The sequence below is a fragment of the Pristis pectinata genome, chromosome 5 (assembly GCF_009764475.1).
Source record: "Pristis pectinata isolate sPriPec2 chromosome 5, sPriPec2.1.pri, whole genome shotgun sequence".
NCBI lineage: Eukaryota > Metazoa > Chordata > Chondrichthyes > Rhinopristiformes > Pristidae > Pristis > Pristis pectinata.
The window spans coordinates 87,605,056-87,620,915 of NC_067409.1; the positions used below are offsets into that span (position 1 = coordinate 87,605,056).

General features: G+C 40.3%; 1 protein-coding gene across 3 annotated transcripts in view; it reads right to left on the minus strand.

The window, feature by feature from the left end:
• The window catches only part of nkd2b (NKD inhibitor of WNT signaling pathway 2b), a 100,383-nt gene that overhangs the window by 27,148 nt on the left and 57,375 nt on the right, over nucleotides 1-15,860 (minus strand). The gene's annotated exons all lie outside the window — the stretch shown is intronic.

Here is a 15,860-nt window from a genome sequence, read left to right on the forward strand (position 1 = left end):
CAGTCGATGAGTCATTAACAAAAGATATGCACTTCCCTGAACTCAGATAAAAGGAGCAGCAGCAAGTTGCATATCTGCTGCCCTAAATTCAAAACAAAAATCAGTGATGATGAACAGTTTGTTGAAATGATTCAAGTATCCTTTCATTATTTTGAAAAGGAAGAGTCGATATATACAGATGGGCAATTTTACTGACAATATGTTTGTATTCTTCATGTAGAATTGTACAAAGGTGGGAACTATTTGGCTTTCCCACATGTGCTCTCATTGTTATCAGATTCATTTAAGTTCTTTGCACTCAGATTTTGACTGCTTATCCGGTTTCCCTGCTTGTTCTGATTAGGTACTCCATGGCCCAACAACTACATTTCATGGTCCAACTCTCCACATAAGGAATTTCTTTTAATCATCTGTTCCTTCATTCTTTTGGTGAATAATCTATTCCCTCAAGTTACTGATTCACTGAGCAGCAAAATTTATTTTCCCTTTTTACTCTTTGAGAACCACCTCCTCCAGATCTCCCCTTTAACTTTCTTTGATCTAATGAAAGGGACAGTTTATCCAACTATTTTCCCTTAAACAACACCATTTATAATAAATTTCATCTGTACTTTCTCACCACTAGCACGACCTTCCTAAGGACAAGCAAACTGACATCATGTTCCAATTGTGCCCTGACCAATCATTTTTACAAGTTTAACATTCACAATTGGTGTTTGTATTTTATGATTCCATCCACAAAGTTTTTTTGAAAGCACATCTTCATTATGAATGTCCTCTCACTTTTAAGGTTTGTGGATCTAAACCTTGTCCAATTTTAGCCAGTGTTGCCCAACATTTCAACCACATGAACCTTCCCACCTTCTTTCAGATCTTCCTTAAAGCCCACTTTTTGAAATAAACTTTCAGCCACTTGTCACAATACCACCTCCTTTAGCTCAGTGAAAGACTACCAATATTTTTTATCCAATTCCAGTGAAATGCCTGACAGAAGTTTTACCACACAAATGCAAGTTATTGCAGTAATATTGTCATTCTCAGACTGCACCACAGTATGAATGAACCGATACTCCCTGGATGAGCTTGCACTCTGAAATTAGATATGAAGGGGTTTGGTAATTAAAAAAAAGTACAAGCAAGTTATATTGAATCCATGCCAGAAATAGTGATGCAAACATACACCAGGAAAATAGAAACATTCATTGATGATGGAACAAATAACAAAATTGCACAACTGATGGATCAGGCTGTAGAGAAAATTCTAACCATTAAATTCCATTGAAAAAAACCCATAAATTTGGGTCAACAGGTTTATTACGCGGATCCTCGTCTCCTTTTATCCCATTTCATTCCATCTTCTCAGCACATCCTTCCACTCTTCTCTTCCTCATTTAGCTTCTCAATCTTTTAAATCGCATTTTTGGAATTAAAGTTGATATCCTCAAAATCCATTTTCATATTTAACTTAGTTTGTCAGACAGCTATGGCACAGAGCTCTGCAACTTCCCTTTGCATTGGAACTTGCACCTGCAACTCATGCAATTGATTATTCTTGCCTGCGGAGCTAAAGCTACCCAGTGAAATCTGAGAAACCCCTTAATCTCCCTTTTTGACCTCTAATGGGGCTCACGGTTTCTGACGAGCAACAGTGAATTGTTTAAATTCAACCAGCCACTTGCAATGAAGTTTTTCTAGCCCCTATAACCTTGCCCTTATCCTTCTTAAGGAAATTCCACTTCTCCCAGGCACCTTCTCTTCCTTCAGCTCTTTTCATCCCCACAAATCATCTGTGCCATGCTGAAAAGTCTAAGGAAGTGCACAGAAAGTTTACAAATCTACCAGCAAACAGATGTCATTAATCAGAAATTTTAACACATGCTCCAGATTTTTTTTTAAATACTTAACTCACACAAATTTGTAGAAGGGTGGAAAAGAGTTTGGGCTTGCTATAATCTCCAAAGTTATGTTGAAAAGAGAATAAAGTCTATCCCACATCTTTAATACTACCTTCCTCCCTCGACCCCATCAACTCACCAATGCTCATAACAAATTAAGAACAAGATCACTGAATCACAAGTGTTCAGTGCCAACTATTACAAGAAATTAAAAGACCAGCTCCAAATTACAAATGACTAGTTATTGCTTTAATTGGACTTTGTTGGAAACTGAACCCCCCATCAATTTATTTACGATTAACTTTTCAAGTTTTGAAATTTGACAGAGGTAAGTTTAGGTCAGAACACGTTGATAATTGGATGATTTCATGGAATTCTTAGGGCAGATTGGAGAATAACGTTGGTTCAAACGTGCCTCATCCCATTATTGGCTCAGGTTGGTCAATAGTAAAATAAGGCAGGTTATTTTATGGGCAGTCCAATAGCACTATGGACCAAGTTTGTGGGCCTTGCACTGAAGGAAGAAGCCAGTCTGAAGACAATAGACCATACCAGCTTTGTAGTGCTTTACAACTTTTCATCAGTGTGGAAAAAGCTCCGTGATGTAGAAAACACATTTGTATTTAATGAATGCAATATTTCCCAGCAGAACCAGACCAATCGGCAAAGAGGGCACAGTACATACTGAACTTACATAAAAATCAGTAGTAGTGATGCACAAGCTTGCAATTATTACATAAGCATACAGAGAAGGCAGGCATATGGCTGGTGCCTCTCCAATTAGTCCCAGACTCTTGTTCCTTGCCCACAGTTCAAGTGCATCTTTTTCCTTTCGATGCATTTATAAAATCCCCTTTGGGAAGTTCTATTGAATTTGCTTCCACCATCCGTTCATGAAGATGCACATTCATCATGACATTTTTCATAGCATCGTTCAAATCATTTAAACTGCCATATCTTAGAGAATCAGAATCATGCGGTACAGAAATAGGCTGTTTGCCCAACCATCAAGCACCCACTTACACTGCACTAACTCCACTTTATTCCCACATTCTTCCATTCACCTACGTAATGTCAGGAATTTAGTGGCCAATGAACCTAGCAATCTACACATCTTTGGGATATGAGGAAGAAACTGGAGCACTCAGAGAAAACCCACAAGATCACAGGGAGAATGTGCAAACTCCACAGAGACAGCACCCGAGGGCAAGATTGAACCCAGGATGCTGGAACTGTGAGACAGTGGCTCTACAAGGTGTGTCATTGTGCTGCCCTTTACTTCAATTATAGAAGTACTTTGAATTATAGCCATTGTTCTGTAGACTAAGATGCAAGACAGTGTCCAGCTGAGTAGCTGTTCATTTTCTTTTGGTGTGAACAACTTAATTGCTGGCCAAGGGGAACTCCCCCACAGATCTACAAAATAACTACCAAGGTATCTTTTACATCCACCCAACAAAGCAGACATGGTCTTGATTGAATGATTCCCTCAAAGGATTTCAGTACTTCACTGGAGTGCCAGTTTGGATTAAGTGTTCCAGTCCTTGGAATGGGACTTGAATCCACAATGTTAAAGATTCAGAAACGAAGAGCTACCAATCAAATTAAGCTGACAGGTGATGACAAACGGGCAGCCTCTGTCTAGTTTTGGTTTCCTTTCAGATCAACTGAAGCAGTAGAGGATAGTGTAAAACAGTTTGCTGATTCACTGTATCATTACAAAATTACTATGGATGGTTCTGCATTTGAACATTAACCAGCATGCTCAAGATTTGCCCCTTCCTTAACTTAGAAAAAACTGTTTGAACTTAAGGTTTGAGTTAAGTTCCTACTTTAAATAAACCTTCTCTCACCTTTGTATTGTTTGATATCCATGACAAGAAAGTCCAGCATGCACCATTCAAAGTTGTAGATTATAATCTTATACACAAATCAAACCTCCGAAGTCTGAGCTTGGGTTTCATTCAGGAAGGCTTCTGTGTAATGAAGCTTTGAAGATGACCTCTCAGATTTATTTAGCACATACACAAAAAAAAATCAGGGAGTGAGCCAGCTGACAGTTCAAGTTCTGCAGAGTTGCCACTGATCACCTTTCAACTCTATCATTTCCAGCCTTTCAAGTGGAGTCAGGTTACAGAGGAGCTGTCAACACTCAGAGGGGAAGAAAAAGGACCAGGTGACTTCAGCCTAAGAACTGCAACAACTCCCATTGGCGGCAAAACTCCCCCTTTCATTCCCAAGCAACCAGAAACACTACAGAGCTTTGTTTAACACTTCCTGTTAGAAAGGCAAACTTCATGAGCTACACATTACAGTCAACAGATCGACAAGGACCTTGGACTTGTATTCAATACAGAGAGATCCCCAAGCACATCAACCTTCTGGATAGAGAGTCTGGGAATGGGCAAGACTTTGAGAAGGCTGGAAGTCATAGATCCAAAAACAGAACCTTAAAACAGGTTAAAACCTTGACTAAGATGACTAGTGTGCTCTGTTAACACCTTCTCTGTTTCATTTCCAACAACCTGGCACTTTCTCCACACTTGTTTCCGGATGAAAGGTGTTTTTCTAAAAAATAAAAACACGAGCAAACTAACAGAAATCAAGTAAAACTTTCCGACTGGCGTGTGAGAGAGATACAGCTTGCATATATACTATTTTCTCCACAAAAATGATTTAAATGCTTTCAAATGTGTGAAGAAGCATAGAAAAGCAGGATATTGTTTAAATGGAGAGAGACTAGACTGCTGCATACAGACAGATCTGGGTCCCCTTGTACATGAAATATAAAGTTAGCAAGCACAGCAAATAACAAGGCAGGCAAATGGCACTTTGCAATAGTGAAGGAGAATAAAAAGTGGCAAGTCCTGCATTGATTGTACATAACAGCATTGGCGAGACCACACCTGGAATACTGCAAATCTCCTTATTCGAGGTGGTATATAATTGCGTTGAAGTTCACCAGGTTGAATTCTGGGATGAAGGGGGTCTTTTAAGAGGAAAGATTGGGCAGGATACTAACAGAGTCTAGAAGAATGAGAGGTGATCTATTGAACAAAAGATTCCTAGGGAGACTGATAAGGTGGACGCCAAGAGGATGTTTCCCTTTATTTAAGGCAGAGATAAGGAACAGTTCCTTTGAGAGAACCTCAGAGGTTCATGAATCTTTGGAGTTGTCTGCTTCAGAGAGCTGTGGAGTCTGAATCATTGAATATGTACAAAGTCAAAACAGACTCCAATATAGACCAAAAATAAGTATATGTTTATGGGGGACAGGCTGGAAAATAGACCCAAGGCCAAGATCAGATAAACCACAATCTTATTGAAAGCAGAACAAGCTTGAGGGGCCATATGGCCCACTGCTTCTCCTATTTCTTATCTTCCTTAGATTTTTTCCATAAATTGTACATTTTTAAATTCCATGTTAAACATTTAACTCAAGGATAATGAAAAACTGATATAGAATCTCTTGGCTAGCTCTGGAACTGCCTGTTTGAATCCTCTCCTACACATTCAAATGTACTTACAGTGTCTCAAGCAAGATGCACTCTTCCTGACCATACTTAGTAACCTCCAGAATCCCCAGTGGATTTATCCTTGGCTGTGGGGAAAATACCCCAACCTCCATGAAATAATGCTGTAGGAACTTTTACATCAAGCTATGGGTAGCCACTGCCTTGGGTTTAATATCTAATCTGCTAGGCACTACCTCCTGCAGTGCAGCACATCCTCAGTGGAGGCACCAAAGTGGGATTAATGTAGATTTAGGGTAACTGTTTGACTGATGGTCAACATGAACTTAGTGGGCCAAAGGGCCCGTTTCTGTGCTGTATGACTGTATTCAATCCTCATTGATCTGGTTCTATGGATCCCAGTGCAATGAGTTTCAATCCCTCATCTACAAACTCCTCAGCAAGCTTTCCCCTTCCTTACTTGCTCAAGCCTCGTACATTCAACCAGTCAAGGCTCTAGCCTTTTGCAATTCCATGGAGAGATACCCCTCAGCCTTGCCCTCCACAGCAGCATCCAAACACCACCACTGGGCAGGAGGCAGCATTATACATGGTAACAAGCAGCCTCTGTTCAAGAGGGCAGCAGTGGCCAAGTTCAGCAGTGTAGCAGAATGTGCAAAGCCTGATGTACACTTGGGGCTGCTGCCTCCTATTGGCACTTGGAGAATCGATAGTCACATAATACTTCATTGTCATGTGATGTAGAAAGCCTTTAAAAAGGCAACAACTGCAACCAAAGATCTGTTGATTTGTGCATCTACAAATCAATTATTTTGGCACAAACTGCAGGTAGAATCCTACAGCTAAGAACAGGTGCCCCTCACACACTTCCCCTCTGAGATGTGTATAGTAATTAAAAGGGGAGATTTCTGGAATAGAAGGTGAACTATGCCAAAACCTCCTGAAGGCCTCCCATTCTCTGTAAACTTGAGCTAATGTGAAATTCTGATTCTGTTGCTGTTTCATGATTCAGTCCAAGTCCTGATCACTTACTGGCCCACACTGGCACTTGGTTCATATTTAAAATCCATTCCACTCCTCAAGCCCACCTTATTTTTGAAACTTCCAAGATACCGATGTCACCCCACTTGTGCCTCCCCTCAGTTTTCACCTCTAATTGTTCTAGGTTCCAATTCCTTCCTCAACTGTGTTTTGCCCTTTAAAATGCTCCTAAAACTTAACCTTTGGACCATGCTGTTGCTCTATATGGCTCATTATCAATATCTATTTGATAATATCTGTGAGGTTCTTAAAGGATATCTTATTAGGTTAAAGGCACTATATAACTATAGGTTAACAATTCCTTAAATTAACAGCTGGCAAGCATCCAGGGCTTATGGCAGAAGTCAGTGTGAAAGAGTAGGGCAGAAAAGAGGAACTTTTGCAATGCTTCATTCACACACATGCATATGACACCCCAATAAAACCATTGGTCAAACAAGGCTGCTTTAGTAAATTTTGATGCAGGTTGTCTTAAAACAGGAAGCACACCATTTGATCAGTTGATACCCCCCATAGTGAAAGGAAATTAAACAGCTTGGCTTCAGGCAAACTATTCAGATTAAAAATAAGGTCACAACCAGACTTAAAACCATTTAATACTTTCAAAATCCAAAAGTCAATTCATAATCTGGTCAGGTTTTCCCAGAACATTTTAGGTAAAGATAGAGCTTCATGCTGTTTCTTGAAAATTAAACTGCTCATTGATCATATTATGTTAGATCAAAGTTGCATTTTAAATTCACGGCACAATAATTCCACACGTGATGATCTGAATCCACTTTAACAAATAATAACTGAGTTAGCTACATTATATAGTCACCAACTACCTTTTGAAGTACTCGCTATTTGTACACCTGAAGGAGCCTGTCCATTACTTTTACCAGAAGCCCAGGCCCAGTGACACCTTACAGAATGAAGGCACTTGGCAGTAGAACTGGGATGGACAGTAGGGAGCAGATGAGATGAATTTTTTTCCCCCCCCAAAATCACCTGGTTAGGTTTATCATACAAGAAAAAAGAAAGGTTTGCCAAGCTACAGGGAAAAAGGACTGGGACTACCTGGGTGGCATCAGAGAACAGGTCCAATAGTGTTGGGATTCAAAGTGACAACTTAGAGCCAAATCAGCAGGGATGGAGAACTAAAGCAACTTCTTAGATGAGCAGCCAGAAGCTGAAGTTCCACCCAGACTTTGACATCATCATCATCTCAACTAGCCGTAAGCAAATCCCAGTTTAGGTTTCACCAAGATCAATCAGCTCCCAATGTCTTCACAGCCTTGGTTCAAAGGTAGACTTAATAGCTGAATTCCAGAGCGAGGTGAGAGTGACTGTATTTGACTGAGTGTGACATTGAGGATACTTGGCAAAGCTAAAGTCAATAGGCATCAAGGAGAAAACACTCCAGTGGGTGGAGTCACATCTCCCACAAAGGAAGATGATTGTAATTCTTGGAGGTCAATCTTCCCAGCCTGAGGATATCATTGCAGGAGTTCCTCCAGGCAGTGTTAGAGGACCAATAATCTTCAGATGCTTTATCAATAATCTTTCTAGCAAGGTCAGAAATGGGGGTGTTCACTGTTATCTACACAATGCTCAATTCCATTTGCAATTCTTCAGCAAATGAAGCAGTCCATGCCTGCCTGTGCCGAAACCAAGACCACCCGAAACATTCTCTCTTCTCTCCTCTTCCATCAGGTAGAAAATACAGGAGCCTGAGGGCATGTACCACCAGACTCAAGGACAGCTTCTACCCCACTGTGATAAGACTATTGAACGGTTCTCTTATACAGTGAGACTTTGACCTCACGATCTACCTTGTTGTGACCTTGTACCTTATTGCACTGCACTTTCTCTGTAGCTGTGACACTTTACTCTGTACTGTTATTGTTTTTACCTGTACTACATCAATGCACTGTGTACTAACTCAATGTAACTGCACTGTGTAATGAATTGACCTGTATGATTGGTTTGCAAGACAAGTTTTTCACTGTACCTCAGTACAAGTGACAATAATAAACCAATACGTTCAGGCATGGAGTGACGTAGCATGTGCCCCATGAAACTGACTAGTAATGACTAAGAAGAGAAAGTCTAACCACCTGCTCTTGACACTCAATGGCAAAGTTATTACTGAGAGTTCTACCAACAACACCCTGTGGGGTCAAAATTGACCAGAAACTCAAATGGATCAGCCACATGAATACCATGGCAACAAAACCAGGCCACTATTGTTGGATTCAACTGTTTTAAGTAGTTCTTTGTAAACATGTATAGTGTTTAATACACCTCAAGTGGTTGCACAAGGAATGGCCGCTTCCTAGCTTATTGGTCCGTGTATCAGGTGAATATGTGTTTTCTCATTGATTGGTTTTGCCACAGGTATCTAATAGATTTCTTGATTGGACTATTGTTAGCTAAGGAGTACCTCTTATCTCAGGTATAAAAGGTGTTGTTTTTTGTTAATCACCGTCTTGCTCACTTCCCCCCTGGCCCTAACTAATCTTTAGTTCCTTTTGTCTCAGCTCATCTCCTAGTAGTAAAGCTATTGTCATGTGCTCTGTGACTGTTTCTTTGATTGAAACTTTTCCAATAAAACTTTGTGAAGCACAGTTGTTTTCAACTCCTTCTTGGACTCCTGAAAGAACCCGTGGATTCGAAAATAACTGGATCCGACACTATGGCAAATGATTCACCACCTGACAACCCCGTGCTTTTCTATTATCTACAAAGCACAGGTCAGGAGTGTGATGGACTCATCTCCACTTGCCTGGAAGAGTGCAATGTCAGCAACACTACCCAGGACAAAGCAATAGCCACCCCATCCACTAGTTTAATTGCTCATTCCCTCCATCACCAATTACTTGCCTAGGCTACCCCAACAGCACCTCCTAAACCTGCCACCCCTTGCCATTACAGAAAACCAGGACTTCAGACATCTGTCACACTCAAGTTCTCCAAGTCACACATCATCCTGATTTGGAAATATAATGCTGTTTCTTCATTGTCAATGATTCTAAATCTTCCCTATCCAACAGCACTGTGGAAGAACCTTCACAAAGACTACCACGGTTCAAGGCGGAGATTAGACATCACGTTCTTGGGGGCAATAAGAGATGGACATAAAATGGCTGCCCTACCAGTGATGCTCAGATCCCAAAATATGAATAAATAAAAACACTCTCGCCTCTCAACAATCATCCACTGCCCAGGTTTGGATTAACCTGCAGCCTACTAACCTTAGGGGACAAGGTTCTAGGTTCAGGTCTCACTCCAGGGATGTGTACAAAACCTATGCTAACTCTCCTATTTTAGTGGCACACAGCTAGCTGAGATATCTTCAACTCAGAACCTTTCTTCTCTCTCAAAGTTATAAAAGATCACCGTATCCATGAAGAGTACCAGCAGAGCAGTCCAAGGGAGTGTTGGTCAATCTTTATCACTACAAATAACCTCAATGTCTTTTAGCTCAATGCTCATTGTGGAACATTTCAGGACATACGTGGACTACAACAGTGGTCAACCAGAAATGTAAAACTTTGAAATCGAAACACAGAAAGAAACTCTGCCCATTTCATTCTCTTTTAATGTCTATACCGCTCGCCGCCTTGGTGACGCAGCCAGCATAATCAAAGACCCCACCCACCCAGTCATTCTCTCTTCTCCCCTCTCCCATCAGGCAGAAGATACAGGAGCCTAAGGGCACGTACCACCAGGCTCAAGGACAGCTTCTATCCCACTGTGATTAGACTATTGAACAGTTCCCTTATACGATGAGATGGACTCTTGACCTCACAATCCACCTTGTTGTGACCTTGCACCTTATTGTCTACCTGAAATGCACTTCCCTGTAGCTGTGACACTTTACTCTGTACTCTGTTATTGTTTTTAGCTGTACTAACTCAGTGTATCTGCACTGTGTAATGAATTGATCTGTACGAACGGTATGCAAGACCAGTTTTCCCACTGTACCTCGGTACAAGCGACAATAATAAACCGACACTTGACTGCACATTTGCTTTAAGCCAACATCCCAGCCAGATCAATTATAAACTCTAGTTCTGAAGCATTTTTTCCTTAGTTTCTTTAACAGCCCAGGCACACAAACCCAGATGTGGAATTAGCTCACAATATCCAGTAGTTATTTCTGCTGAACTTCAACTCTGAGGAATTTCTGCACTAGTCACTCCAAAGGCGAAGCTGCCTTTTCCCATTGTCTGCCTTCCCTTTTTCCCTCTCCCTCCTCTCTTCCCCTTCTCTACACATGGAGAAAGCTTGAATTCATTACTATCAAATATACTATTCTGGGAATGAAAAAAAAGAATTTCCAATGATCAAGGTATACCCCACTGTTATTCTCAGTACGTTGGCCAAACAATCAGCTCACCCAACATGTCAAGTCATTCCCACAGAGGAGAGCTTCGTGCACTTCCTATAACGTGCATACCATTTTATATACAAAAAACATGTCATCAACACAAGTCAAGGCACTGGGCAGCCTTCAAACACGTAATCACTGCAACAGCTGGATCAAATATCAGTGAAAGCAACAAGGTCGCTCTCCCTGGTGTGTAGAATGCAAAGGCTTTTGGCAGTGCTTCTGAGGTTGCTCTTTGGTCAAAGAGCAGCTACATACACTTGGCTAACATTAGCAAGGAGAATAACACCTCCCCCCAGTCTAACTATCATTTAAAAATTGTTTACTATTTTAACCCAATTTTTTTTATCCTGGAACTGGATAGAGACCAAAACCTCAGCTGGATTTTTGAATTCAGAAAACACAAGCATGTAAAACACACAATAGGTGGACTTCGCCTAAAGAGGAGTTTTTAACCTCTGTATATCATAGTGGGCACACATCTTGAAATGGAGCATTTGAAGGAAAATTGATTAAATTCATCTGATGTAGGATTTCGGAACCAAAATGTTAACTCTGTTTCTCTTTCCATAAACGCTGCCTGACCTGTTGAGTGCTTCCAGCATTTTCTGTACCTGTGTTTTTTTTTTGATTTTCATGCAAGGAAAGTGAATATTGTTGTGACATGCGCTGCAGGTTTACAACTCGGTCAAAGTATTCCATTTACAATCAGGTGACCAACTGAAGAATCTACTTGGCAGATCGACAGTATACACTTACCTCCATCCGCCTTTCTGCCTGGAGCTCAAGTATGGATTTACTTCCTGGACTGGTTGATGATTTTATTTTAATAAGCAAGGCAAGTCAGTTAATTTTGTTTTGTGATCTTTCACCCATAGGACTGTGTAAAATATATTACTGCAGAACTTGCCAAGGGAAGTTGTTTGAATCAAATTACAGTGAAGTTGCCACAGCACCTCACCCCGTCTGGAAATGTAGTGATGAAATTTCCAAAAATATAATGGAAAATGTTTGAGCAATCACTGTTTGAGCTGTACAGGGAGTTGGAAGACAGCAGTCAAACTGAAATGCTTTGTCACCAGTCTTGTTCCATGCATCTATTCCCAGGAGTCCTGATGAAGGATCATCGACCTGAAACATTAACTCTGTTTCTCTCTCCATAGGTGCTGCCTGGCCTGCTAAGTATTTCCAGCATTTTGCACTTTCATTTCAGATTTCCAGCATCTACAGCTTTTGCTGTTCATCCACCTGAATTGTTAACTATTCCTCTCCACAGATGGTACTCAACCTCAACTCCTCAGTTGGTCACCTGATATAATGGGAATACTTAAATCAAGTTTTAAACGTGCAGTACATGTCACAATAATATCCATTTTCCTTCAAATGCTCCAACTCAACATGTGCCCACTTCAATATATAGTAATTCCAACATCATCTACTTTTATTTTTCAAAAAGATGTATTCATTTGTATAAGCAAGCAAGCTAACAGCTCGATACAAACCAAGTTAAATGGTCCAACTTAGAACTTGGATCCAAAATAATTGATGCATGACTAAGTAAAGTTGTTTGGTGTATCTCCAGACTCCTTGAATCTACTTAAAAGATATACCACTTGTGGGTGAGTCCAGGCCAAAGGGACAAAATAACGCAAGACATCAAAAAAAATATAGACCTAATGCAGGCAAATTGGATTGATGTAGCTGGACAAAAAAGTCAGCATGGACGTGGTGGGCTGAAGGGCCCGTTTCTGTGCTGTACTACTCTAAAGATGGGTGTTAACTGATCAAAAAAAGAAATGAGGAAGAAATTTGATGTGGATCACAATAGAAACATGCTGTGTGAAGTGGTAGCAGCAAAGGATATTGATTCACCTAAGAGGAAGCTTAATACACATGAGAGTGAAAGAAACAGATGAGATACATGGACAGAATTTGAAAAGGGAATTACAAATGGAGGAGGCACCTGCGAAGCACAAACAAGAGCACAGGTCAGTCAAACCAAATGACCCATTTCTACACTGCCATTTTTGCAGAATCCTATGGAAGGACACAATTTGGGATGTATGGCTCACACAACCAATGGAATATGGTGACTGCTGGGAAGTTCAGTCTAGTTCATATTCTACTATAGAGGAACAGACAGTGAAGTAGGAACAAGAGAGAGAGAGAGAAACAGGATAAATGCATGGAATCAAAAAACCAACTGTATGATGAGAAATAGCTTTTGACCAATATAAACTTAATTAATTTGTAATTGATCCAGAAGCAATAAACAGAAAAATATAATGGTAGAGGCCTTTGGAAGCCATAGGTCTGAAGTTACCTGTTCCTTTTCAGCCACATCCCAAATTACTCCAATACGTTAACCTAAAAAGGTCATTTTCTGAAATATGCCTATCCAAGATGAGTTGGAATGAATCAACACTAATTGCTTTAACTGTCTCCCTGGGAAGCCGAGTTCTTGGAAAAACAAACAAGTTAATTTGAAAGAAAAGCATCAGGGAATAAACTCATCAAACCCATGAAAAGGTTGTGTGGGAAACAATTTAACAGTTCTAACAAGATGTTAGCTCCAATTTTGGCCAACTGAGTACATTCCTTCAGCAATATTCTCAGTGTTTGGCCCAGGCACTGAGCTCATGGCACACACAGAATAGCTGATAAAGCTTAAGGGATTTGTTACACATTCCAAGGACTTCGGAAAAGTTCTGACCCCATGCTGTGACATGGATGGGTCGCCAGCTGGGCAGAGCCCCAGAGCTATGAGGCACCAGATGAATATGCAAGAACGAAGAAAATGACAGCAGTGATATCTTACTGGCAATTCTTTCTGATCCGTCACTTTGTTAGCTTATTTTGCATTGCTTGACATCTAAGGCTTAGTTTTGTATCATTTACACAAATTGGGAAACCCTTCAGCACAGAGTTAAGTTGGCTTTCTAGGATTTATTGATGGAGTGATGTAGAAATGGTCCATTAGTTCAATGCTTGCATAGAAAAAAATACTGAGTTCCAAATAAGCATTCCATCATAGCACATTTCTGGTGAAGAAGCAAACACACAAGCTAAATTCATTGTGAGACTAATGAGTCCAGATCTCCCCTTATTCCAAGGTGTTGAGCAGCCAATATTAATCCATCTCATCTCTACTTCATCTGCCCCCATCTGTACTTTGAAGGCAAAATTCTCTTAGTGACTGATTGTACAGAGTCCAAATGTGCTATAATCCCAAATGATAAAATTTGTGAGTCCTTAATCTGCCTTGAAGACAAAAAGAAAAGCAGAAAAACGCACGACATTAGTACAATGAACCACCAGAAGCTGTTTCCTCTTAAATTTTGGACACCTAATTTCCATCAATGGCAGAAATCCAATTAAAACTAAAATATCTGGGAACAATGCACCACCCAGAATTTTTCATTATTTATGGCTCCTGAAACAATGAATACATAGATAATGCTGCAACAAGTGAACAGGACAGTCCTGTTTGCCCTTTGAGCCTGTTACCCCATTTGATCAGATCATGACCAATTGACGCTTCAACGCCACTCCAGCAGAAACAGTCCAAGTGCAAAGCATCTGCTGAGGCATTAGCAGTCTTTATGAAATGGCAACCAAAGGTCACTGTGTTACCATTACCGGCATACCATTTACCAGCACCAGACAGGTTTAACCAATTACACCAACATCTGCAGTAGGTTTGATGCTTGTATTTCATCAAGAGAAACCTATGGTGATAGATCAGAGGTGAAAGTCACTTGAAGAGGTCACATTTTTTTTGCTATTACTTCTCCACACCTGTCACCGTCTCCCCCCACCCCCCGCATTTAGCATCCTTCCACATCCCTTTCGTGAACAATGGATGGCTGCAGATTGGAAACATCATTATGTTGACCATTTGCCAAAAGTGCACTTTATAAAACCTAGAAAGAAAAATTATTAAATTAATTGGCTAATTATATCAGAACTTTCATGTCTTCACATCTTTGAAAAAAAGCACTTTTGAAGAAGAATCAGTGTTCAGTTGGAGACATAATAAATTGTTTTTTCATAATGATGTTTAAAGAGTTATTAGCCAGGACACTGTGGGAAGAATACCCCAGAACTTTAAATTGTGTCAGAGGATTGTTTATATTCACTTGAGGGGAAAGTAGGGCCTCTTATCCAAAAGATCACACCCCAACTGTGCAGCACTCCCTTAGTGGAGCACTGGAGTTCAAATATCTGGAGTGCAGCTTGAATCCATAATCCTGTGATTCTGAGACAAGTGCTACCCACTGAACCAAGGGTGATACCTCTGCCTCATCAGAGAAAAACAATAGCTAGCAGAGCATTCAACTGCGTGCTTAACACGTAGCACAACTTTTACTGCAATAAATGAGGAAAGCCTTAGACTAATTCCAAACTAAGTGCAAGGATGGGCATGGAAGAAATTCTGACGTTAACTACTTCACACTCCAAAAAGAAAAGACTTAACTTCTAAGCTGTTAAATTCATCAAGCTTCTGTGATTATAGGAGCTTGGTTAGAGGTGTAAAGACTGCACATGGTATATCGACTGAAATAACCAATCCAACAGTGGAAAAGCAGATTTGACAAGTAAATTGAGACCAAAGGTTATGCTTGTGAGTCTCCAAGTTAAACAAATTCCTGTTGTTACATATGTATTAAATCTAATCTATCTACACACAGATTTCAGACTCTTGATGAAAAAAAATCTCAGTCTCTATAGGCTGAAACTGTGGTCACATGTTAAGGGATTGGTATTTCCGATTGCTCAATCATTAGTGGGCAAAGGTATTCGGAAACTAAATTTGGCCAACAGCCGAGCAGAAAATATTTTCTGTTGCAGCCACAAAATGTAGGGTATTGTTTGGGCAAAGGCAAAAAGGAGCTTGGGTCTCTGTAATTATAAGGATACAGAGGCACTAGAGAGAGCAGTGTTTAAAAAAAAGAGGATTGTAACAGGACGGAGATTAAAAATATCAAGAAAGACTGGGGTTCCTGTCTCTGGAAAAGAAAATGCTGTTGCGTAATCAGACGGACATCTTTAAAAATTATGACAGAGTTTGAGCGG